The sequence below is a fragment of the Rhinoderma darwinii genome, chromosome 3 (assembly GCF_050947455.1).
Source record: "Rhinoderma darwinii isolate aRhiDar2 chromosome 3, aRhiDar2.hap1, whole genome shotgun sequence".
In the NCBI taxonomy this organism is placed as follows: Eukaryota; Metazoa; Chordata; class Amphibia; order Anura; family Rhinodermatidae; genus Rhinoderma; species Rhinoderma darwinii.
This window is the reverse complement of record NC_134689.1, coordinates 135,511,036-135,538,727: the sequence shown is the minus strand read 5'-3', so window position 1 is coordinate 135,538,727 and position 27,692 is coordinate 135,511,036. Positions and strand designations below refer to the sequence as shown.

At 43.1% G+C, this 27,692-nt stretch overlaps 1 long non-coding RNA gene across 1 annotated transcript; it reads left to right on the top strand.

Annotated features, from left to right (window-relative positions):
• LOC142751104 (uncharacterized) lies at positions 1 to 27,473 on the top strand. Its single transcript, XR_012882707.1, has 5 exons — positions 1 to 63; positions 13,034 to 13,141; positions 16,895 to 17,042; positions 17,372 to 17,527; positions 26,234 to 27,473. It is a non-coding gene; the product is annotated as an uncharacterized LOC142751104 (long non-coding RNA).
• The last annotated feature ends 219 nt before the right edge of the window (positions 27,474 to 27,692 follow it).

The following is a 27,692-nucleotide window of genomic DNA, read 5'->3' as shown; positions in this document are numbered from 1 at the left end:
AGGACGTTACAAGGCTTAGAACTTTAGCAGCAATTTCTCAGATTTTCAAGAAAATTTCAAAAGGTAATTTTTACAGGTACCAGTTTAGTTCTGAAGTGATTTTGAGGGTCTTATATATTCGAATCCCCCAATAAATCACCCCATTTTAAAAACTGCACCCCTCAAAGTATTAAAAACAGCATTCAGAAAGTTTCTTAACCTTTTAGGCGTTTCACAGGAAATAAAGCAAAGTAGAGGGCAAATTTACAAATTTGTAATAAAAAAAAATCTTTAACTCATAAGGTTTTACCAGAGAAACGCAACTCAATATTTATTACCCAGGTCCTGCAGTTTTTAGGAATATCCCACATGTGGCCCTTGTGCCCTAATGGACCGAAACACCGGCCTCAGAATCAAAAGAGCACCTACAGGATTTTGGGGCCTGCTTATTTTTAGATCATATTTTAGGCACCATGTCAGGTTTGAAGAGGTCTTGTGGTGCCAAAACAGTGGAAACTCCCCAAAAGTGACCTCATTTTGGAAACTAGACCCCTCAAGAAATGTATCTAGGGGTATAGTTCGCACTTTGACCCCACAGGTATTTTTCTATATTTATTGGAGTTAGTCTGTGAAAATGAAAATCTACTTTTTTTCTAGAAATTTGTAATATTTACAAGGAATGAAGAAGAAAATGTACCCGAACATTTGTAAAGCATCTTCTCCCGATTACGGAAATACCCCATATGTGGTAATAAACTGATGTTTGGACAAACAACAGGGCTCAGAAGGGAGGGAGCGCCATTTGGATTTTGGAGCGCAGATTTTGCTGGATTGGTTTTTAGTGCCATGTCGCGATTGCAACGCCCTGGAGGGAACAAAACAGTGGAAACACCCTAAAAGTGACCCCATTTGGGAAACTACACCCCTCAAGGAATTTTTCTAGGGGTATAGTAAGCATTTATACCACACAGGTTTTTTGCAGAATTTAGTAGAATTAGGTCGTGAAAATGAATATAAACATTTTTGTCCACTAAAATGTTGCATTTTTTCATTTTCACAAGGGATAAAGGAGAAAAAGTCGGCCAAAATTTGTAACGCAATCTCTCCCGAGTATGACAATATCTAACATGTGGTAATAATTTATTTTTTTAATAGAAATTAATTAACCTTTGCAGGACTGATCCTTTTTTGCTTTTCCATTTTAGTTTTTCACACCACCCCTTCCAAACGCTATAACTTTTTTATTTTTCCATGACTTGAGCGGTATGAGGGCTTATTTTTGGCAGGACGAGCTGTAGTTTTTATTGGCACCATTTTTTGATACTTAAAACTTTTTGATCACATTTTATTACATTTTATTTAGAGCCTTGGTGACCAAAAAACAGTGATTTTGGCGTTTTAAATTCTTTATTTCTTACGGCGTTCATAATGTGCTATAAATGACAATTTTACTTTATTCTGCGTGTCGGTACGATTACAGCGATACCATATCTATATAGTTTTTTTATGTTTTGCAGCGTTTGCACAATAAAATCACTTCTTTATAAAATAATTTATTTTCTGTATCACCATATTCTGAGAGCCGTAACTTTTCTTATTTTTCAGTTTAAAAAAGCAATGTAAGGGCTTTTTTTTTTTTGCGGGGCGGGTTGTAGTTTTTATTTTGGGGTACATGCGACTTTTTGATCACTTTTTATTCTATACTTTGGGATGGGTAGTGTTCACCGTACAGTAAAAATATCATTATAGTTTTATAGATTCTATCGTTACGAACGCGGTGATACCAAATATGTGTACTGTTTTTTAACGTTTTAATTTTTTTCCTATAATAAGAGACTTATTATAGGAAAAAAAATAATTATTTTTACACTTTTGTAAAACATTCTTATTAACTTTTTTTAACTTTTTTCTTTACTTTTTACACTTTCTTTTTTTTACCTGCAGCTCTGATTGCTGCTAGAATACATTACATTACCTAGGTAGTGTAATGTATTCAAACTGTCAGTGTGACGTCACAGTCACTCTGACAGTTAGTCTACGAGGACCAGCCAGAGGCTGGTCCTCATAGGCTTGCATACATGGCAGACACGGAGGCTGTTGTATGGTCCCCGGGTGCCATCACAAGCATCAGCAGCCCCCACAATTGCATGGGGGCCGCTGATGTGCTACAAACCCCCTACATGCAGAGATCGCAATCGAGCTCCGCATTTAACGGGTTGATTGCCAAAATCAGCGGCAATGAGCCGCTGATCGGCAACAGTGGAGTGTCAGCTTTCAGGGACAGCTGACGTCGCGGTTCCCGATGCACACTGTCACAGACACTGTCACCGACAGTGTGCATCGCCAAAAAGTCTATCAGGAGGCTGGTCCTCATAGGCTTCCGTACATGGCAGACACGGAGGCCATTATCCGGTCGCTATGCTAGCCATCTGCAAACCTCACGATTTCATTGTGAGGTCTGCCGATGTGCTGGAAACCCCTAAAATGTGGCGATTGCAATCGATCACCGCAATTAAGGGGTTAATTGCCGAAATCAGCGGAAATAAGCCATTGATCGGCATACAGTGGAGCGCCAGCTGTCAGGGACAGCTGGCCTCCCGGTTCCCGGTTCACACTATTGCCGACAGTCTGCACCGGGAACTGCGCAGTAACTGTACGTCCCCGTGCGCTAAGACACTGGCCACCAGGACGTACAGTTGCGTCATGGTGCACCTAGGGGTTAAATTTGTGTCTAAAAACTAATAATAAAAGTTACTTTTTATTAATAGGATATAAAGTAATACTCCCTAAGTAGAGTGGGAAAAGGGTATTTAGTTTCCTCTAGGCAAATCGTTAGTACTATTAATTTATTAAGATGCGCACGCCTCTTAATAAATTAGGTGCAACTTGGTCTGTCCGTGGTCAGGAAAAAGAAAACCTACGCCAGCTACAAGCTGCTGTAGATTACTGCTATACTTTACTGGCGTAAATAATAGAAAATTTGTCGGGCCATTGGTTATCTTGCCCACTTACGCTAGACCCAGCCCACTTTTTTTAGGTAGTGAAGGTGTGTTAAAATGGCAAAAAGTCGCAAATTATTGTGCAATAATTTGTGACTTTTGTACCCATAATACTGGCATATAGTCATTAATGTTACGATTAGCAGCAGGAATTCTGCTAATCAATGATTTCTGTTATCTCTGTATTTTGGCGTTGCCTTTAGTCTGAATCTGGATTTGGTCATAATTTTACTTTGCCCAATTGATTAGAGCAGAGTATTTTTCTTGGGCCTATATATACACTACCGTTCAAAAGTTTGGGGTCACCCAGACAATTTTGTGTTTTCCATGAAAACTCACACTTATATTTATCAAATGAGTTGCAAAATGACTAGAAAATATAGTCAAGACATTGACAAGGTTAGAAATAATGATTCTTATTTGAAATAATCATTTTCTCCTTCAAACTTTGCTTTCGTCAAAGAATGCTCCATTTGCAGCAATTACACCATTGCAGACCTTTGGCATTCTAGATGTTAATTTGCTGAGGTAATCGGGAGAAATTTCACCCCATGCTTCCAGAAGCCCCTCCCACAAGTTGGATTGGCTTGATGGGCACTTCTTGCGTACCATACGGTCAAGCTGCTCCCACAACAGCTCTATGGGGTTGAGATCTGGTGACTGCGCTGGCCACTCCATTACAGATAGAATACCAGCTGCCTGCTTCTTCCCTAAATAGTTCTTGCATAATTTGGAGGTGTGCTTTGGGTCATTGTACTGTTGTAGGATGAAATTGGCTCCAATCAAGCGCTGTCCACAGGGTATGGCATGGCGTTGCAAAATGGAGTGATAGCCTTTCTTATTCAAAATCCCTTTTACCTACAAATCTCCCACTTTACCAGCACCAAAGCAACCCCAGACCATCACATTATCTCCACCATGCTTGACAGATGGTGGCACTCTTCCAGCATCTTTTCAGTTGTTCTGCGTCTCACAAATGTTCTTCTGTGTGATCCAAACACCTCAAACTTCGATTCGTCTGTCCATAACACTTTTTTCCAATCTTCCTCTGTCCAATGTCTGTGTGCTTTTGCCCATATTAATCTTTTCCTTTTATTATCCAGTCTCAGATATGGATTTTTCTTTGCCACTCTGCCCTGAAGGCCAGCATCCCGGAGTCGCCTCTTCACTGTAGACGTTGACACTGGCGTTTTGCAGGTACTATTTAATGAAGCTGCCAGTTGAGGACCTGTGAGGCATCTATTTCTCAAACTAAAGACTCTAATGTACTTGCCTTGTTGCTCAGTTGTGCAGCGGGGCCTCCCACTTCTCTTTCTACTCTGGTTAGAGCCTGTGTGTGCTGTCCTCTGAAGGGAGTAGTACACACCGTTGTAGGAAATCTTCAGTTTCTTGGCAATTTCTCGCATGGAATAGCCTTCATTTCTAATAACAAGAATAGACTGTCGAGTTTCACATGAAAGCTCCCTTTTTCTAGCCATTTGGAGAGTTTAATCGAACCCACAAATATAATTCTCCAGATTCTCAACTAGCTCAAAGGAAGGTCAGTTTTATAGCTCCTCTAAACAGCAAAACTGTTTACAGCGGTGCTAACATAATTTCACAAGGGTTTTCAAGTGTTTTCTAATCATCCATTAGCCTTCTAACACAGTTAGCAAACACAATGTACCATTAGAACACTGGATTGATGGTTGCTGGAAATGGGCCTCTATACACCTATGTAGATATTGCATTAAAAACCAGACGTTTGCAGCTAGAATAGTAATTTAACACATTAACAATGTATAGAGTGTATTTCTGATTAATTTAATGTTCTCTTCATTGAAAAAAACTGTGCTTTTCTTGCAAAAATAAGGAAATTTCTAAGTGACCCTAAACTTTTGAACGGTAGTGTACTTCAGGCCTGGATTACTCAGGTGCTGGTTATACTATTTGTGGCATGTGCTAAACTATTTCCAGATACTTTTTGTGACTTGGTTTTTGTCTACTGTTTCTTTGTACTGTGGGACCTGTTTGTCCTCTGAGAGATCTAGTTTATGTATAGTGGTTTTATGTTTTTCCTGGGATCAGTAGTTCCACTGGTTTGTTTGCCTATCCTGTGCATTTGGTCTGCTGCCAAACTGTTGTCTTGCCCTGCTGTGGTATAGTATTCAGATAGGGTCAGTGAGTTCTGTAAATTCTTGTCCACTCTCTATTCATATGTTAACTGCTTGCATTCTATTCATCTGCCATCCACTCCATTTATGCATTGTCTCCATTTTCTACTACCTTCGGTGTCCGGTTCCACTTATCCACTGGTGAGATACTTGTGCCTTTTTGTTTTCTGTCAGTGTTGATGCATGATTTATCCATGTGCTATCGATAGTCTGGTGTTGCGGTCTTAGTATAACCTTATAACCAGCACCACTGGGAGCCACATCATGTCTGATCCTAATCCTGTGCAGAGTTTTAGTGATCAGATTGAAACCTTGGGTTATGTGATGCAGAATGTTCTAGCTCCTTTGGTTTCTCAGGAACAACTTACTCAGGATGCAAGATGGTGATGTTACTGCTGAGGCTTGTCCTGAACCTCGTACAGATTTACCTAACCATTTTTCTGGTGATCTTTCTCAGTTTAGACATTTTTGTGAGAGTTGTAGATTGTATTTTTCTTTGCGGGCTAGATCTTTGGGGTCAGAGACTCAGAGAGTTGGAATTATTAAGACTCTGTTGCAAGAGGTTTCACAGTCTTGGGGTTTTAGTCTTAGGCCTGGAGATCCTGCATTACTAAGTGTGGAAGCATTCCTGTCAGCTTTTGGGGTTCTCTACAATGACCCAGATGCAGCTACTTTAGTGGCTGTTCATATTTGGGCTTGAAACAGGGAGACAGGAAAATTTATGAATATTCAGCAAAATTTAGATGGTGGGTCACTGTTAGTGATTGGAATGATGCTAACCCTTGGTAGTCAGTATTGTTTGGGCCTTTCTGACCAGATAAGGATGCTATGGTACAATTTCCCTTGTGTGATTCTCTTAATAGCCTTATGTCTTCAACCATCAATATTGACAGGTGTATTAGGGAGAGAAGGTTAGAGAGGGAGACTGCTTTGTGTTATCCTGTTGATATCTCTTATACTAGTATGGCTGAGGAAGAAACACAGCAACTCGCTCTCTAAGGTAGAGAAGGATAGGAGGAGACACTTCGGTCTTTGTTTGTATTGCGGTGAAGAGGGACATTTTGCCCAAAAGTGTCCCCTCAAATTGGGAAAACGTCAGAGCCTAGAAGTCAATGGGGAGATTCTTATGGGCGTACTTAATTTTTATCCCAAGAATATTGTGTTGTTGCCCCCTAAGATTGAATTGGAGGGCATATCTTTACATATGTAGGCCTTGATTGATTCGGGTTCTGCCACAGATTTTTTCTATTTTTATTTGGCCAAGAAGATGGGTATTATCCCTGTACCTCTGGAGAAACCCATTGACATTTGTTCATTAAATGGTACTCCCGTGTCTCGAGGATCGGTAAGACACTGTACTCCTGGTCTTAAGTTGTCAGTAGGAAGTATCCACTATGAGACTATTTATCTTCTGTTAGTTCACCCTCCGTCCTATCCACCTTTGGTGTTAGGTTTTCGCTCTTCCACTGGCGAGTTACTTGTGCCTTTTGTTTTCTGTCAGAGTTGATGTGTGCTTCACCTATGTGATACGATTGTCTGGCGTTGCTGTCTTGAGCGCCACCAGCTGCCTAACAATGAATAAATATCCCTATTTAGTTTATTCGAGGCAGATTGGGATCTTGTATTGTTGAATAAATTTGCATTATACTTGTATTTGCATTATTTTAAGCAGATGACATTATTTTAATGTACATCATATTTCTTTGGTTTGACAATATATATGTTCCTCCTATAATATTTTAAATGCACTATATGGCTAAAAAGTATGTGGACACCTACTTCGTGGATCATGGGTGGACACTGACATTAAAGGGTCCCTGTGTCCTGTGTGTAAGACAGGAATGTTAATAAATTACCGCCATTGTTTGTCTTATAGTCTACAACACATATTGTTTGTACAGTCCTGGCCAAAAGTTTTGAGACTCGCCCAAAGTTTGCTGCTTCACTATTATATTGGTAATTTGCATTAACTCTAGATTCTTATGAAGAGTGATCAGATGAATTGCAATTTATTGCAAAGTCATTCCTTGCCATGAAAATTAACTTAATCACAAAAAACCCATTTCCACTGCATTTCAACCCTGCCGCAAAATGATCTGGCAACATAATTTCAGTGATCTTCTCGTTAGCTCAGGAGAAAGTGTTAATGAGGACAAGGCAGCTGATATCACTCTGTCATGCTGATTGAATTACAAGAGCAGACTGGTTGCTTTAAAAGGGGGATGGTGCTTGAAATCATTGTCTTCTTCTGTGAACCATGTTTAGCTCCAAGGAAACATGTGCATTCATCATTGCTCTGCATCAAAAGAACTTTACAGGCAAGGGATTGCTGCTTATAAGATTGCCCCTAAATCAACCATTTATCGGATCATCAAGCACTTCAAAGAGAGAGGTTCAATTGCTGTAAAGAAGGCTTCGGGGCACCGAAAAAAGTCCAGCATGTAGCAAAACCATTTCCTAAAGAGGATTCAGCTGAGGGATCGGTTCAACACCAATACAGAGCTTGCTTAGGAATGGCAGCAGGCAGGTGTCAGTGCATCTGCACACACAGAGAGGCAAAGGCTTTTGAGGCTGGCCTGATGTCAAGAAAAACATCAAGGACAGACTGACATTCTGCAGGTAGTACAGAGATTGGCTGCCTGTCTAAACATTTTAAAAACAAATTTAATAGTAAACCATTGAAAGTTGGGCACTAATGCCAAGAAAGGGTCTGAACACAGTCGTTGGCACGTTGGCAGCACAGATCATAAACCTAGAACAAAGTGTCTAGAGCATATTGGTTCAATAATGAAAAACGACACTTTGTAACAAACTATTATGGTCTGTTTGCCACTAAGAAACAAAACTTCCCTACATGTTTCTGCGCCCCTATATTTTCAGGGGAGCGTCCTCAGGGGTTCAATTGCTAATGAATAGTTAGAAATGCCGGTCAGAACATTTATGCTGTATTTGTTTTCCGACATGCAGTGGACACTGATGACTGGTTTAACACACGCCAGGAAAACATCAACGCTAAGAAAGCTTAGCCCCACCTACTCCGGTAGCGTCAGAGGGGGCCAGCACCAATCGGCATATACTACGTCACGATGGCCTCCGCTGAAAGAACCCTCCCCTTGGTTATGTCGCAGCCAGTAGAACAGATGCATACAGCATCATTGGTAACTAGGGGAGCTAGAGGCGGCCATCGGAATCTGTAAGCTGAAATCTCCCCTATATAGTGAAAGTAATGCAAACTGAGGATGTAACCCAGAAATTGGACCGGAGAATGAGGGAGGATAACACAAAGTAACTGGGTATTAGGCAAACGTAGTTATAAGTAAATTAATTGCTTGAAGGGGCCATAGGTATATCATTAATGTCAAAGAAATGTGGAGTGTAAACACAACCCAATAGTAACTATGTTGGCCAGTATAAAATTGACCACCCCATAGATAATTGGGAGGTTGTTACTAACAGGGACACTATAAGGAAGAGACGGGGGCATAAAAGCCACGCCACAAATGGCATCATTAAAGGAAGGACAAATAGGATATTTGTTCATTGATGCCCAGTGGTCTGATGGTTTGCATCCTGAAAATCCAGTGGGCCTCCTTCTGTAAAATCTTCCTATCCCAGTTACCTCTCTAGCGGATGGCTTAATTAGTTCCATACCCTGGAATCAAAGGACTGTCGGGTCCCTTTGAAGACATTCCCACACATGTCTCGAGATTGGAGTATCTTCCTTCCTTCACATTCTTTTGCCATAACTAAGAGCAACATGTTTGCTCGAAACGCGTAGGCTAAGGCTACACAGCCCGCTACCATATACACTTTGAGACTGCGTCTCCGTGTGTTTTTTAATTATTTTTGCAATAAAATTGGGAATATATTTCCTTTTTAAAATCAACACAGCGCTGGATTTTTCTCTCCTTTTCCTGTCACTTCTACCGCTGGCCGTTGCGGGGATCCGTGTGAAGTGTCTGGAGACGCAACTACTGGTGAGCTGGAGGTTTCCTCCCTTTCTTTTCTACTATCTTCCTTTCTATTAATATCACAGATGTGATCCCTGATTCTCCGACTGAACTCTTTGTTTTCTCCACATATTACATTCACAGCTAATCAGGTATATAAGCCCTTTAGTCTCTTCTTTGTACATTGGTGACTAGGACGGTTGGATCCAGTCCTGTTGGGCTCTGCACTCCGTATTTCCACATTATTCTGGTGCTGTTATTTCCTCTTTGACTTTGATACAACCCCTTTAGTCTTACAGTTGAGAAAAGATCTGGTATCAAAGATCTTACCAGTGGTGTTACTACTAAAGGTCTTACTTTTCCAGACAGAGCTACAGGCTTTGCACATACAACAGCGGAACGTCCCCTTAAGGTTTGTCGACAGCCAGTTGGTCCTTGGTTCAACTTCAATGTGGCTATGTACTAGTCTATCCTTGATATTGCGATCTCTTCTAAATGTGATTTGGGGATTATCTAAAATCAGGTTCTCAACATCGAGGTCTGCTTTCAGGATCCCCCTATAGGTGTTCAATATTCTTCTGACATCCTGGTGTGCAGCGTCATAGGTCCCTATGATCCTGATTGTTTCTTCCTTCTTAGGCCGTTCTTTCGGGTTTAAGATGGACTCTCTGTTCGACCCTATTGCATGTTGGTATGCTGTCCTAAGTACACCCCTGGGGTAACCCCTTCACTCAAACCTCTCTTTCAGACCTCTTGCTGACATCTTAAAGTCTGACAACGTTGAGCAATTTCGCCTGGCTCTTATATACTGCTCCTTGAGTATCCCTTTATTCAAGGGCGTAGTGTGCCAACTATCCCATCTAAGCAAGTTATTGGTCGCTGTGCTTTTTCTGAAAATCTCTGTTTAAATATACCCCAGATCGGTTTTCTGTATTCTGATGTTCAAGAATGTGATGTCCCTTTCTTTTATCTCTGACGTAAAGAATAAGCTCAGATCATTGATGTTTAAAATTGATACAAATTATTTAAACTCATTTGATGTTTCAGACCACAGAATAAACATGTCATCAATGAATCTGAGCCACAACAGAATGGAAGAGGTATATTTTTCCATCTCTTCACTGAACACAATCTCCTTCTCCTACCAGCACAGAAAAAAGTTTGCATAAGTAGGGGCACATGGACTTCAAGGGACACTTCAAGGGAAGATCTATAGTTTCAGGCATTGGTAGCGTCTCCCAAAATGGCAGCATCTATGTCTATAGGATTGTTAGGCCTTTTGTCATATCACTTCCATCGTATGTGAGAGATATGATGGAAGTGCTGAGAAAATTGGAGGGCACCAGATGCAAACCTGATGTTCTCCTGGCTAGCCTTGATGTTGAGGCGCTCTACAGTTCTATCCCTTATCAACTTGGGTGTAGGGCTGTGGTGTATTTCCTCCAAGGTAGGGGCACTCAATTTCACACACATGACCAATTTGTCATCAAATTACATTGGTTCATATTGGAACACAATTTCTTTACATTTGACAATAAAATCTTCCACCAGCTCAGAGGGGTAGCTATGGGGAGGACCTGTGCCCCTACTTATGCGAACCTTTTTCTGGGCTGGTGGGAGAAGTAGATTGTGTTCAGTGAAAAGATGGAAAAATATATCTCTTCCATTTTGTTGTGGCTCAGATTTATTGATTACTTGTTTATTCTGTTGTCTGGAACATCAAATGAGTTTAAAGAATTTGTATCACTTTTAAACATCAATGATCTTGGCTTATTCTTCAGAGATAAAAGAAAGTGACATTCTTGGACATCAGAAAACTGATCTGGGGTATATTCAAACAGAGATGTTCAGAAAAAGCACAGCTACCAATAACTTGCCTACGCCCTTGAAGAAAGGGATACCCAAGGGGCAGTATATAAGAGCCTATCAAAATTACCCAACGTTGTCAGACTTTCAGACCTCTTGCTGACATCTTAAAGAGAGGTTTGAGCGAAGGGGTTACCCCAGGTGTGTACTTAGGACAGCATACCAACATGCAATAGGGTCAAAGAAAGAGTCCCTCTTAAACCCAAAAGAACGGCCTGAGAAGGAAGAAACTATTAGGGCCATAGGGACCTATGATGCTGCACATCAGGATGTCAGAAGGATATTGAACACCTACTAGGGGATCCTGAAAGCAGACCCCAATTTTGGGAACATGATTGGAGATAGTCCCCAGATCACATTTAAAAGAGGTCGCAATATCAAGGATAGACTAGTACGTAGCCACCTTGAAGTTGAACAGAGGACCACCTGGCTGTCGACAAACCTTAAGGGGACCTTCTGCTGTGGTATGTGCAAAGCCTGTAGCTCTGTCTGGAAAAGTAAGACCTTTAGTAGTAACACTACTGGTAAGACCTTTGATACCAGACCTTTTATCAACTGTAAGACTAAAGGGGTTGTATACCTGATTACCTGTGAATGTGATATGCAATATGTGGGGAAAACTAAAAGTTCAGGCGGAGAATCAGGGATCACATCTGTGATATCAATAGAAAGGAAGATACTCCAATCTCGAGACATGTGTGGGAATGTCTGCAAAGGTTCCCGACGGTCCATAGATTCCAGGGTATGAAACAAATTAAGCCACCCGCTAGATGGGGGGACTGTGATAGGAAGATTTTACAGAAGGAGGCCAGTACCCTGTTACTTTATTTTTTATCCTTCCTCATTCTCCGATCCAATTTCTGGATTACATCCTCAGTTTGCATCACTTTCACTATATACGGGAGATTTCGGCTTACAGATTCCGATGGCCGCCTGTAGCTCCCCTATGTAAAGGATCTGCCAGACACAGCTTCTGTGTCGACGCCCATGGTTAATCAGTCTGCATCTGTCCCTAGGTCTGATAGAGTGACTCGATCTGCTACCACTCAGGCTGGTAGGCTGAGGAGTGGGAAAACCTATCACAGCCTGGCCAGACGGTTCTAGCTCCCGCCCTTGGTCTATTTATACCTTCATTTGTTGTCTGTCCTTTGCCTGTGATTCTTGTGTTTCCTGGCTCTGCTGTTCCTGCTAATACCATTGACCTCTGCTTCATTTTGACCCTGGCTTGACTGACTATTCTCCTTTTCTGCTTTTGTTACCGTGTACTCTCCAGGTTTGACTCTGCTCGTTCACTACTCTGTTGCTCACTGTGTTTCCGTGGGCAACTGCCTCTCTTCCCTTGCTTCTGTGTACCCCTGTCTGTTTTGTTTATCGTTCACATAGTGAGCGTAGGGACCGTCGCCCTGTTGTACGCCGTCGCATAGGACGGACTGTGCAAGTAGGCAGGGACTGAGTGGCAGGTAGATTAGGGCTCACCTGTCAGTCTCCCTACCCCTACATTACACCCTAATTACCAATGATGCTGTATGCATCTGTTCTACTGGCCGCAACCTAACAAAGGGGCCGGTTCTTTTAGCTGATGTCATCGTGACGTAGTATGCGCCGATTGGTGCTGGCCCCCTCTGAAGCGATCGGAGTAGGTGGGGCTAAACCTTCTTAGGATTTATGTTTTCCCGGTGCGCGTTAGACTAGTCATCAGTGTCCACTGCATGCTGGAAAACAAATACAGCATAATCGTACCGACCGGGCATTTATAACTATTTATTAGCAATTGTAACCCTAAGGACGCTCCCCTGAAAATATAGAGGTGCAGAAACGCGTAGGGAAGTTTTGTTCATTAGTGGCAAACAGACCATAATAGTATTCGCTACCGCCATTACAAAGTGTCATTTTTCAATATTGAGCCAATATGCTCTAGACACTTTGTTCTAGGTTTATGATCTGTGCTGCCAATGCCTGTGTTCAGACCCTTTCTTGGCATTAGTGCCCAACTTTTAAATTTGTTTTTAAAACGTTTAGACAAGCAGTGAACATTAAGATAATTATCAAACGTATACTCTTTATACCTATCTATTTTATTTCTAAGTACAGGGATTGGACTGCAGAGTACTGGGGTAAAGTTTTTTTTTCCTGATGAAGCCCCCTTCAAACTATTTGGGACATATGGAAGAATGATTGTCCGGAGAAGAAAAAGGTGAGCGATACCATGAGTCCTGTGTCATGCCAACAGTAAACATCCTGAAACCATTTATGTGTGGGGTTGCTTTTCATCCAAGGGAGTGGGCTCAATCACAATTTTGCTTAAGAACACTTCTATAAATAAAGAGTGGTGTCTAAACATCCTCTATGTGCAACTTCTCCCAACGATCCAGAAGCAATTTAGTGATGAACAATGCCTTTTCCAGCAGGATGGAGCACCATGTCACAAGGCAAAAGTGATAACCAAGTGGGTCGGTGAACAAAACATTGACATTTTGGGTCCATAGCCAGGAAACGCCCCAGATCTCAATCCCACCGAGAACCTGTGGTCAATTCTCAAAAAGCAGGTGTATAAGCAAAAACACAGAAATTGTGCTATGCTCCAAGCACAGATTAGACAACAATGGGTTGCAGTCAGTCAGGATTTGGCCGAGAAGCTGATATCCAGCATGCCAGGGTGAATTGCAGAAGTCTTGAAAAAGAAGAGTCAACACTGTAAATATTAAGCCTTTGCATAAACTTGATGTATTTGTCAATAAAAGTTTAAAAATGTATGAAACACTTATAATTGTACTTCAGTATACCATGGAAACATCTGACTTAGGCTCAGTTCACATCTCGTTTTGTGCACACGTTTGTGGTATACGACGACGTATACGTTTTTAAAGTTACAAAAGCGTATGCATTTGTAACATATGCTTATGTTTCTTTGTTGTATACGTTTTTATACGTTTGTGTCCGTTCTTACTTATAAAAACGTATATTTTTTTGTTCTTTAGCTGAATCAAACATTATAAAGTCAAGATTTCCAAGGTTACAAAAACGTATACGTTTTACGTATGCAAACGTAGGGTTTAATATTGCATACATCGTCCATACGTCCCCATTGACTTCAATACAAATAAAAACGTATACGTTTTGGAAAAGTACTGAAAAGCGTAGTAGACTACGCTTTTCAGGACATGGAAAAAAAAAAAGGATACAATGTAAGCAAACAAAACGTATGCACAAACTATACCATTAGGGCATCCATCCTGACCATAGAAATCAATATAAACGCTGTGGTACACATTTTGACACTGTTTTCTCAAAACATGCAAAACGAGATGTGAACTTAGCCTAAAAGATCTAAAACCAAAATTTGTGTCATCTCAAAACTTTTGGCCAGGACTGTATAATATATATTTACTAACGCCTTATACAAAAACTTACAAAAACAATTAGCCCAATACACCTACAATAATAAATAATGGAATCTTTCTTGGAATTGCAAAATAAAACACAAGAAAAATATTCAAAATATACGGAAACCAGAACAGAAAGGCAGCAAAACCCTGTATAAGCAATAAGAACAATCAAATACCTATACCCAATGTACTACATACGCATACATAAATATAAAAATCTGTAGTAGTGATAGCCATAGTGGTATTGTATCAGATTATAAGAATATGTTATGAACCAAAATAATGAAACAGTGTCAATTACCTAAATCTTAGAGCTGCCAAAGACCATAATGAATATTTCATGTATATGGCTTTCTCAAGAGGTACAACTTCCTAATATCAAGTATCAGGTATCAAGTTCCTAAGCATCCCCTAGTGGCAGCTGTATATCATAATTTAAAGAGTTTGACCCCTTTTAGTCTCTAGTGATTAGCTTTTTCTGTGGTGAGACAACCTCTTTAACATGGGAATTTGAGCTCTGTATCAAAAAACAGGGGTTTGACCCCTATAAAGGCATATTAAGAAATTTATATCACAAAATGTTGGAAAATTACATGATGCAGCAGTTTTGTGGACCATTGGGCTACTCCACCAATTTGGCTTAGGGCCAGCCCCAGATGGCGTTATCTACTTAGCCCCCCCCCCCCGGTCTTCACCCTATAACCCCTATACAGGGATTTGGTCTTCGCTGCAGAGGGGCTACCGGGTCGCTACCTCTTCAGATGGTCCCAGTGGAGTAGCTGCTGGCCAAGCAGACTAGAAACCGGCACTGGCAGATGGTACCTTGAAGGATGGAAGATTCAGGCTTGACACCAACGGAAGGAGGCAGACTGACAGCAGGCGGTTGGATGGATGCTAATAGCAGATTGCTAGACATTGCTGGATAGCAGATCACTGGACACAGGCAGATAGCGAACAGTGGACACAGGGAGGTAGCTGGACATTGGCAGACAGCAGATTACTGGATACTAGCAGACAATAGCGGACAAGATATAGGCAGGTAGCAGATGACTGGATATTGGCTGACAACAGGCAGCAATAGCGGACTGGATACAGGCTGAACACAGATAGCGACAGCAGACTGGAATCAGATGCATACAGGAACCTTCGCAGGATAAAACTAGGTTGTTCCAATATTATATATACAAAATAATTCCTAATGCAAATTAATTGAGGGGCTAAATGCTATTATGGTAGAGCATAATCCCAGAGTAACAAAAAAGGCAACTCCTATATATATATTTATACCAAAGAGAAGAGAAGGAGCATGGAAGCCATATAGTAAAAAATAAACAACTTTATTATTCACATAGTTACATACACAGAAAAAGTTAAAAAGGTACAAAAAGGACAAGAGGACTCTATAATGTTCCAGTGTAAACATGAATGGCAGACTCCCTATGGTATATAAGGGGTATATAGTGTCTAATAACTGACAGCCTTAAATAGGGTGAAACACAGGTGTACTGACTGTTTGTTGGTTCAAAGAGATCTCGGCGCACGTCTCCTGCCAAAACCGGAAGTGAGGCATGCCCCACTTCCAGCCCCCAGCGCCATAGCGCACATCCAAGATCCCCGACGCGTACAGGGATCCCGGACATGCGCATTTCGCTATGGGGGGCGGGAATGGGGCCGGCCGCACATCGGCAACGTACAGCAAGACCAATGTTGCCCAAGAATTTACCTCATTGGCTCGTACAACTGGACCAAATATTTAATGAGGACCCTGTTTTAGTTCCTTCCATTAATGGTAGGGACAGTAGGGAGCTCAGTAGCAAACTGAAGCTCCTTTTAAATAAATGAATTAGAATCTGGTGGAACAAAGCTTTTCTTGTAAAGTATATTGCTAGAGGTCTCATTCCTAGAGGGTTGAGGGTCCAAGTGTTCCCATCCTTCGACATAGAAAATGATAATTTTAAAAAGAAGTGGGAGAGCTTGGCCGATGCATGCTCTAAGGGCTTTATGGACCTTTTGGTTCAATCCAATTCTAATACACTGACTGAATTGGAAAAAGAGATAGATGATATTCAGGCTACTCTGAAAAAAGATTTTTCCAATGAGATCCTAATTAAGATACAAGAGGACCTAGACAAAGAATACTCCAAATGGGAGAAAGATATATGTAAAACAAAGTCAGGGAAATTCCAAAGAGATCTACAAGATTACCAATCTAATAAAGTTTATAGGTGGCGCATGAGGCGCGGCCGCTCTAGATCGAGATCTGTTTCCCATTCCAGATCTTCGTCATTTTCATCTCGAACCTCAGGCCATGAAACAAATAGAACTAGGGACACCAACACTAATAGCACCACTGGGACTAATCAGGGACCCTCTGGCTCAAGGCGGCATTATGACTGACATGCAAAGCACAAGAATATGCGAAATTAACAGCAGGACAAGAACCCAACAAATAAGTTGGAGGTAATAAATCTTTCCTCCTATGCCCTCTCTGATGCCCAATGTGAGATCCTTAGCAAGGGGTTGACTTTCTCACCTACTAATTCTTTTGATTTTTTTCACAGCCTTTACAAGATCTACATTTATTTTCGCGCAAACTGGTTTTAAAAAAAACTTCACAGTAGGAGCTCTGACACGCTAGTGATTACCAGTGAGATGGAAAGAGAGGCCCTACAAGCTCTTGAGGATCTGTAGCGCGAACAAACTGCTGAGGTAACAGGTTCATTTCCAACATCTGTGTTGCCTAGATCTATGAGGTTTCCCCCCTTGTCTCTGTGCCCTCAAGGGGAAATTTTTACTAGAATTGTTATGGACGAGTTTAAGCAATTATCTACCATGAGAGGAGGTGACAATCTCAGAGAGAAACTTTGAGTGAATTGCAATTGTTGGATGATGTCGTAATTAAACCAGCAGACAAGGGGGGGGGGGGAACATCGTGGTCTGGCCAACAGTCAAGTACGAAAAAGGAGCTTTAAGACAGTTACGTGACAAACAGATCTATGTCAAATTAACACACAGCCCTTTGTCTACTTTCTCCTCAGAACTAGATAAAATTCTCAAAGCCTTGGATAAGGGACTTATTCCAAAGAAAATATACGAGGGACTTCTAATTGATGAGCCTAAGATCCCCACGCTCTACTTTTTACCTAAGGTGCACAAGAGTCTTGTGGACCCCCCAGGACGCCCAATCATGTCAGGTGTGGGTGGTCTTTGTGACCCAATATGCAAGTTTGTTGAATATTATTTAAAACCATTGGTCACTGAGCTACCCTCATACGTCAAAGACACGACTGAAGTCCTGGGTAGGTTAGATGGTATTCAGATTGAGTCAGATATTCTCCTGGTCACGGCAGACGTAGAGTCATTGTACACGTGTATCCGACACTGTGATGGTTTGGAGGCGGTCTGCTTCTTCCTGGGGACCAGCAACTGGGATGGTGAAATGTGTGACCTAATTTTGGAATTGCTCCAATATATTTTAACTCACAACTTTTTTGTGTTTAAGGACAATTTCTACCTACAAACCAGGGGCACTGCCATGGGGGCGGCTTGTACGCCATCCTATGCAAACCTATTTCTCGGACTTTGGGAGAGGCAGGTTTTCCATGGGGATGGTGCTCGGGCCGCCGAACATGTGCAGTGCTGCCTTCGGTACATTGATGATGTTCTTTTCATATGGCAGGGTTCTGAATGTGAATTGGCGGAATTCATGCAGCAGTTAAATTTGAACTCTTTTAACATCAAGTTAACACATAAGTCACATAGACAAAAAATAGAATTCTTGGATATACAAATTTTCACTGACTATGATGGATTTCTTCAGACTGATGTCTTTCGTAAATCCATGTCAGTAAACTTACTGCTGCATGCTACGTCTTTCCATACACGTTCAACTGTCAGAGCCATCCCGGTTGGGCAGTTCCTTAGGATGAAGCGGATCTGCTCCACCGATAGACTTTTCGAACAACAGTCAGATGAACTTAAAGCCAGATTTGTGGACAGAGGGTACAGTACACGACTCATAAAATCAGGTTATAATAGGGCCAGAAGAACACCACGTTGTGATTTATTGCGAACCAAAACTCATCCAATTGTTGATAACAACATTCGCTTCATCACAACATACAACAATCAATGGGAAAAAAAATTAGGTAAATTCTTGGGCAACATTGGTCGATTCTAAGATCAGAACCAGCTTTAGCGCAATGTTTGTCTCTAAAGCCTATGATGACAGCTAAGAGGAGTAAAAACCTCAAGGATCTTGTAAAGGATCTGCCAGACACAGCTTCTGTGTCGACGCCCGTGGTTAGTCAGTCTGCACCTGCTCCTAAGTCTGATCGAGTGACCCCTCCTTCTACCAATAGGGCTGGGAGGCTGAGGAGTGGGAGAGCCTATCACAGCCTGGCCAGATGGAGCTAGCTCCCGCCCTCTGTTTATTTATACCTTTACTTCCTGCTCCTCCTTTGCCTGTGATTCTCCTGTTTCCTGGCTCTGCTGCTTGAACTATTTGTCCCTGCTTCATATTGACCCTGGCTTACTGACTACTCTCCTGCTCTGCGTTTGGTACCTCGTACACTATTGGTTTGACTCGGCTCGTTCACTACTCTCCTGCTCTGCGTTTGGTACCTTGTACACTCCTGGTTTGACTCAGCTCGTTCACTACTCTTGTTGCTCACTGTGTTTCCGTGGGCATCTGCCCCATTCCCCTTAGCTTCTGTGTACCCTTGTCTGTTTGTCTGTCGTGCACTTATTGAGCATAGGGACCGTCGCCCAGTTGTACGCCGTCCACTAGGACGGGCCGTTGCAAGTAGGCAGGGACTGAGTGGCGGGTAGATTAGGGCTCACCTGTCTGTCTCCCTTCCCCGTCATTACATAATCACAGGCCCATATACCTTTTCTACCCTGGTCCCTGACACAACTATCGACCCCCTTGAGACCCTGGCTCAGCAAATGCAGGGCCTCTCCCTAAAGGTCCAAGCCCTGGCTCAGAGGGGCAACCAGCATGAGGCCACCCTGGTAGTGCCCCCCACCTCACCTCTTGAACCCCACCTCAAGTTGCCTGACAGGTTCTCAGGGGACCGGAAGACCTTTTTCTCTTTTCGGGAGAGTTGTAGGCTCTATTTCCGTTTAAAGCCCCACTCCTCAGGTTCTGAGAGCCAGCGAGTGGGTATAATTATGTCCCGGCTCCAGGACGGGCCCCAAAAATGGGCCTTTTCCTTGGCTCCTGACGCCCCTGAACTTTCCTCTGTTGATCTTTTTTTTTTCTGCTCTTGGGCTCATATATGACGAGACTGACAAGACTGCCTTTGCTGAGAGTCAGCTGGTGACCTTACGTCAGGGTAAGAGACCTGTTGAGGAGTACTGTTCTGATTTTAGGAAGTGGTGTGTAGCTTCTCGGTGGAATGACCCTGCCTTGAGGTGCCAGTTTAGATTGGGTCTGTCGAACGCCCTGAAAGACCTGTTAGTTAGCTATCCCTCTTTTGACTCCCTAGATCAGGTTATGGCTTTAGCGGTACGTCTTGACTGACGTCTCAGGGAACGACGACTTGAACGTTTTTGTGCCTTCTCCTCTGACCCCCCCCATGATGGCTCCCGAGGTTACGTTGCTTCGTTCTTTGACGGAAAACTCGGATGAACCTATGCAACTCGGGGCCTCCGTGTCCCCCCAACAACGTAGAGAGTTCCGCAGGAAGAATGGTCTCTGCTTCTACTGTGGGGATGACAAGCATCAAGTGAACAACTGTCCTAGGCGTAAGAATAAGCAGCCGGAAAACTTCCGCGCCCAAGTGATCATCGGGGAGGTCACTTGGGCGCACAGGTGTTTCCCGTAAATATGAAACCTAATAAAATCTTGCTTCCCTTTCAGGTCTCTTTTGGTGGTAGGTCTGCTACCGGCAGTGACTTTGTGGATTCAGTGTCTTCTGCTAATATTATGTCTGTGGAATTTGCTATGTCTCTAGCTATGCCATTGATTGACTTGCCTAAACCTGTCCCGGTAGTGGGTATCAACTCCACTCCTCTTGCTAATGGTTATTTTACGCAGCATACCCCTGTTTTTGAACTCCTTGTTGGCTCCATGCATTTGGAGCAGTGCTCTGTACTGGTGATGCAGGGATTATCGTCCGATTTGGTTTTAGGCCTTCACTGGTTGCAGATGCATAATCCCACGTTTAATTGGAATACTGGGGATCTTACAAAATGGGGTAATGAATGCATGACGTCATGTCTTTCTGTTAATTTAATTTCTCTCCCTGAGGAGGTGAACACTCTACCTGAGTTTATTCAGGACTTCGCTGATGTTTTTTCTAAAAAGGCCTCCGAAGTGTTACCTCCTCATAGAGAATACGATTGCGCAATCGATTTGGTACCAGGAGCTAAGCTCCCTAAGGGTAGGATATTTAATCTCTCTTGTCCCGAACGTGAGGCCATGAGAGAGTATATCCAGGAATGCCTGGCCAAGGGTTACATTCGCCCCTCTACTTCTGTAGGTTCTGGCTTCTTCTTCGTAGGGAAGAAGGATGGTGGTCTTAGGCCGTGCATTGACTACCGAAACTTGAATAAGGTCACTGTACGTAACCAGTATCCCCTTCCTTTGATTCCTGATCTCTTCAATCAGGTTCAGGGGGCCCAATGGTTCTCCAAGTTTGATTTACGGGGGGCTTATGACCTTATCCGCATCAAAGAGGGGGATGAGTGGAAGACTGCGTTTAACACGCCCGAAGGTCATTTCGAATACCTCGTCATGCCCTTTGGATTGTGTAATGCTCCCGTGGTCTTCCAGAATATTATAAATGAGATTTTAAGAGACTACCTGGGGGTATTTCTTGTAGTGTACCTCGATGACATACTTGTGTTTTCCAAGGACTGGTCCTCCCACATTGAGCATGTCAGGAAGGTGCTCCAGGCCCTTCGGGAAAACAAACTGTTTGCTAAAACCGAAAAATGTGTGTTTGGGGTGCAGGAGATACCATTTTTGGGTCAAATCCTCACTCCTCATGAATTCCGCATGGATCCTGCCAAGGTTCAGGCTGTGGCTGAATGGGTCCAACCTGCCTCCCTGAAGGCGTTACAGTGTTTCCTGGGGTTTGCTAATTATTACAGGAGATTTATTGCTAACTTCTCGGTCATCGCTAAGCCTCTTACGGATCTTACTCGCAAAGGTGCTGATCTCCTCCAGAGGCGGTCCAGGCTTTTGAGGTCCTTAAGAAGTGCTTTATCATCGGCCCCTGTGCTGATTCAGCCTAACCAAATGGAGCCATTCATCGTGGAGGTTGACGCCTCCGAGGTGGGAGTGGGTGCTGTCTTGTCCCATGGTACCAGGTCCCTCACCCATCTCCGTCCCTGTGCCTACTTCTCCAGGAAGTTCTCGCCCACTGAGGGTAACTATGATATTGGCAACTGCAAACTCTTAACCATTAAATGGGCATTTGAAGAGTGGGGCCACTTCCTGGAGGGGGCTAGGCACCAGGTAACTGTCCTTACCGACCACAAGAATGTGGTTTTGCTAGAATCTGCCCGGAGGCTTAACCCGAGACAAGCTCGATGGGCGTTATTTTTTACTAGATTCAACTTTTTGGTCACCTATAGGGCTGGGTCTAAAAATATTAAGGCTGATGCACTGTCGCATAGCTTCATGGCCAGCCCTCCTTCGGAGGAAGATCCTGCTTGTGTTTTGCCCCCAGGTATAATAATTTCCTCTGTTGATTCTGACCTAGTCTCCGAAATTGATCAAGGTTCAGCTCCCGGGAACCTTCCTGAGAACAAGCTGTTTGTTCCCCTGCAATTCCGGCTAAGGGTACTGAGGGAAAATCATGACTCTGCACTATCTGGCCATCCAGGCATCCTGGGTATCAAGCATCTCATTGCCAGAAACTATTGGTGGCCTGGGTTGCTTAGAGACGTTAAGGCCTACGTCGCCGCTTGTGAAATTTGTGCTAGGTCCAAGACTCCCAGGTCCCGACAAGCGGGCTTACTATGTTCTTTGCCCATTCCTCAGAGACCTTGGACCCATATCTCCATGGATTTTATCACCGATTTGCCTCCATCTCAAGGCAAATCGGTGGTGTGGGTTGTAGTAGACCGCTTCAGTAAGATGTGCGATTTTGTGCCCCTCAAGAAACTACCCAATGCTAAGACGTTAGCTACCTTGTTTGTCAAACACATCCTGCGTCTCCATGGGGTTCCTGTCAATATTGTTTCTGACAGAGGGGTACAATTTGTTTCATTGTTTTTGAGAGCCTTCTGTAAAAAGTTGAAGATTGATCTCTCCTTCTCCTCAGCCTTCCATCCTGAAACTAATGGCCAAACGGAGAGGACTAATCAGTCTCTAGAACAATATTTAAGGTGTTTTATCTCTGACTGTCAATATGATTGGGTCTCCTTCATTTCTCTCGCCGAATTTTCCCTTAATAACCGGGTCAGTAACTCGTCAGGGGTCTCCCCCTTTTTCTGTAATTTTGGGTTTAATCCACGGTTCTCCTCCGTTTTACCTGGTGTTTCCAACAATCCTGAGGTAGATGTCGTTCTTCGGGAACTGTGCACAGTCTGGGCCCAGGTTCAGAAGAACCTAGAGGCGTCCCAGAGCATACAAAAGACTCAGGCAGATAGCAGACGTTCTGCTAACCCCTTGTTTGTGGTCGGGGATCTGGTGTGGCTGTCTTCAAAAAATTTGCGCCTTAAAGTCCCATCCAAAAAGTTTGCTCCCCGGTATATAGGGCCGTACAAGGTCATTGAAGTCCTTAACCCTGTCTCCTTCCGACTGGAGTTACCCCCGTCTTTTCGAATACACGACATGTTTCATGCCTCCCTCCTGAAACGCTGCTCCCCGTTCCTGGCTCCCTCGAGGAAACCTCCGGTCCCTGTTCTCACCCCTGAAGGGGTAGAATTCGAGGTGGCCAAGATTGTGGACAGCAGGATGGTCCAAGGCTCTCTCCAGTACCTGGTCCATTGGAGAGGATACGGGCCTGAGGAGAGGACTTGGGTACCCGCCCGGGATGTTCACGCTGCAGTATTGCTCAGGAGGTTCCATCTTCGGTTCCCCAATAAGCCAGGTCCACCTAGAAAGGGTCCAGTGGCCCCTCATAAAAGGGGGGGGGGTACTGTAAAGGATCTGCCAGACACAGCTTCTGTGTCGACGCCCGTGGTTAGTCAGTCTGCACCTGCTCCTAAGTCTGATCGAGTGACCCCTCCTTCTACCAATCAGGCTGGGAGGCTGAGGAGTGGGAGAGCCTATCACAGCCTTGCCAGACGGAGCTAGCTCCCGCCCTCTGTCTTTTTATACCTTCACTTCCTGCTCCTCCTTTGCCTGTGATTCTCCTGTTTCCTGGCTCTGCTGCTTGAACTATTTGTCACTGCTTCATATTGACCCTGGCTTACTGACTACTCTCCTGCTCTGCGTTTGGTACCTCGTACACTCCTGGTTTGACTCGGCTCGTTCACTACTCTCCTGCTCTGCGTTTGGTACCTCGTACACTCCTGGTTTGACTCGGCTTGTTCACTACTCTTGTTGCTCACTGTGTTTCCGTGCGCATCTGCCCCATTCCCCTTAACTTCTGTGTATCCTTGTCTGTTTGTCTGTCGTGCTCTTATTGAGCGTAGGGACTGTCGCCCAGTTATACGCCGTCGCCTAGGACGAGCCGTTGCAAGTAGGCAAGGACTGAGTGGCGGGTAGATTAGGGCTCACCTGTCTGTCTCCCTTCCCCGTCATTACAGATCTTCTGACTAGAAGTCATTATGTATCAAAATATGTCAATCCTTTTAGCTCACGAGTACCAAAAGTTGGATGTTACCCATGCGGCGACTGTATTGCATGTTCCAACATTAGCAGAGCATGTAACTTCACAACAGCAGATGGAACAAGAACTTTTAAAATCAGAGACTACATTTCCTGTAGCACCACACATGTAGTGTACTATGCACTTTGTGGGTGCCCTAAGATCTACGTAGGTTTGACATCCAGATAGTTGAGGACATGGACTAGAGAGCATGTACGTGATATCACTGGAGCTAATGCAATAAACGATCTCAGACAACTCAAAACATTGCCAAGACATTTTAAACAATATCATGGCTGTAGTCCAAATTCCCTTAGGATCCGCGGAATTGACCGCATACATTGTGGCATCAGATGGGGTAATTTGAGGAAGGTCCTGGCCCAAAAAGAATGCATGTGGATCGTCAAGCTAGGATCTATGATGCCCCGGTGGCCTTAACGAACAATTGAACTTTGCCCCGTTTCTTTAAGTTCCCTACCACCATACAGTGAAGGAAATAAGTATTTGATCCCTTGCTGATTTTGTAAGTTTGCCCACTCTCAAAGTCATGAACAGTCTAGAATTTGTAGGCTAGGTTAATTTTACCAGTGAGAGATAGATTATATAAAAAAAAAAAAAGAAAATCACATTGTCAAAATTATATATATTTATTTGCATTGTGCACAGAGAAATAAGTATTTGATCCCCTACCGACCATTAAGAGTTCAGCCTCCTCCAGACCAAGTTACACGCTCCAAATCAACTTGGTGCCTGCATTAAAGACAGCTGTCTTAAATGGTCACCTGTATAAAAGACTCCTGTCCACAGACTCAATTAATCAGTCTGACTCTAACCTCTACAACATGGGCAAGACCAAAGAGCTTTCTAAGGATGTCAGGGACAAGATCATAGACCTGCACAAGGCTGGAATGGGCTACAAAACCATAAGTAAGACGCTGGGGGAGAAGGAGACAACTGTTGGTGCAATAGTAAGAAAATGGAAGACATACAAAATGACTGTCAATCGACATCGACCTGGGGCTCCATGCAAAATCTCACCTCATGGGGTATCCTTGATCCTGAGGAAGGTGAGAGCTCAGCCGAAAACTACACGGGGGGAACTTGTTAATGATCTCATGGCAGCTGGGACCACAGTCACCAAGAAAACCATTGGTAACATATTACGCCGTAATGGATTAAAATCCTGCAGGGCCTGCAAGGTCCCCCTGCTCAAGAAGGCACATGTACAGGCCCGTCTGAAGTTTGCAAATGAACATCTGGTTGATTCTGAGAGTGATTGGGAGAAGGTGCTGTGGTCAGATGAGACTAAAATTGAGCTCTTTGGCATTAACTCAACTCGCCGTGTTTGGAGGAAGAGAAATGCTGCCTATGACCCAAAGAACACCGTCCCCACTGTCAAGCATGGAGGCGGAAACATTGTTTTGGGGGTGTTTCTCTGCTAAGGGCACAGGACTACTTCACCGCATCAATGGGAGAATGGATGGAGCCATGGACCGTCAAATCCTGAGTGACAACCTCCTTCCCTCCACCAGGACATTAAAAATGGCTCGTGGCTGGGTCTTCCAGCACGACAATGACCCGAAACATACAGCCAAGGCAACAAAGGAGTGGCTCAAATAGAAGCACATTAAGGTCATGGAGTGGCCTAGCCAGTCTCCAGACCTTAATGCCATCGAAAACTTATGGAGGGAGCTGAAGATCCGAGTTGCCAAGCGACAGCCTCGAAATCGTAATAATTTACAGATGATCTGCAAAGAGGAGTGGGCCAGAATTCCATCTAACATGTGTGCAAACCTCATCATCAACTACAAAAAACGTCTGACTGCTGTGCTTGCCAACAAGGGTTTTGCCACCAAGTATTAAGTCTTGTTTGCTAAAGGGATCAAATACTTATTTCTCTGTGCACAATGCAAATAAATATATATAATTTTGACAATGTGATTTTCAGTTTTTTTTTAAAATATAATCTATCTCTCGCTAGTAAAATTAACCTAGCCTAAAAATTCTAGACTGTTCATGTCTTTGACAGTGGGCAAACGTACAAAATCAGCAAGGGATCAAATACTTATTTCCTTCACTGTATGTTTTTAATTTGATTTTTAATTTTGTGTCTTTTATTACGTCATATAGGTATTTGATGTACGATTCTTCCTGACATCCCTTTCCAATAGGGATTTGAAACTCTGACTTGGATTCCTCTCGAAATACGGATGGAGAAGATGCAAATGTTATTTATGTATCTATTCTCACTATGTGTCCCTTTGGGCCAATAAGCCTTGTATTATCCCCCTATTTATTCCTTTTACTGTTGGACTTGGGCTGTCTTAAGCTCCATGCCCCACAGTAATCTTATATATAACAAAATTCACAATTTATATTGCTTGTATATTGTGCACGCTGTCTATTTACAAATTTAATATAACACCTCAACAAGTTTTCTTTGATTTCTCATGGGAGATAAGTTCTTCCTCATATCTAATTTGCAGGCATAGCACTGAATTATTAGTCTTAATACACCATAGTTCATATCATTATGTATAATGAGTCAAAGACCGTTTTTTGATATATTCTCTTTTAATAACATATCCTTGTCACATATAAATGATTTTATTTATTATTGTATGCTTACATATTCTAGTTGTTTTTAGTTATGGGAAAAACTTTGGATATCGGCACTTTTCTTGGGCTGTAATTGACGCTTGGGATATTAACACCCACCTTCTCCTCCCCTCTTTGTTTCTTGTCCAATGAGGTGCGCAGTCTTGCTGTACGTTGCCGATGTGCGGCCGGCCCCATTCCCGCACCCCATAGCGCACTGCGCATGTGTGGGATCCCTGGACGTGTCGGGGATCTTTGATGTGCGCTATGGCGCTGGGGGCTGGAAGTGGGGCATGCCTCACTTCTGGTTTCGGCAGAAGACGTGCGCCGAGATCTCTTTGAACCAACAAACAGTCAGTACACCTGTTTTTCACCCTATTTAAGGCTGTCAGTTATTAGACACTATATACCCCTTGAGGAAGCATACCGCGAAACGCGCGTTGGAGTTCACCGCACGTCTGTCAGACTCTCCTATTAACTTCTAATGGGTAAGACTTTCTGAAAGTAAGGGGGAAGGGTGGATCATCAGTCTTCTAACTGATTGTTATTTGCTACTAGCACTTGACTCTAGTCCTGTCTATCCGTATGTACTACATGTATAATGACAAGGTATGATAACTAGAGCTCATTATTATCTCCACCACTTATACCCCATGCTCATTTTTCTAGATTGTTTGATACATTCCCTTATATACCATAGGGAGTCTGCCATTCATGTTTACACTGGAACATTATAGAGTCCTCTTGTCCTTTTTGTACCTTTTTAACTTTTTCTGTGTATGTAACTATGTGAATAATAAAGTTGTTTATTTTTTACTATATGGCTTCCATGCTCCTTCTCTTCTCTTTGGTATAAATAGGTTGTTCCAATGTTGCTCAGACACCAGGTGGATAGTGGAGGTACCTTAAATAGTCCCGGGGAAACAGGGATTGGTTGAGTGACTTGAATTTCACTAGGGACAGTGCGAACTGGAGAGGTATAAGACCCGGC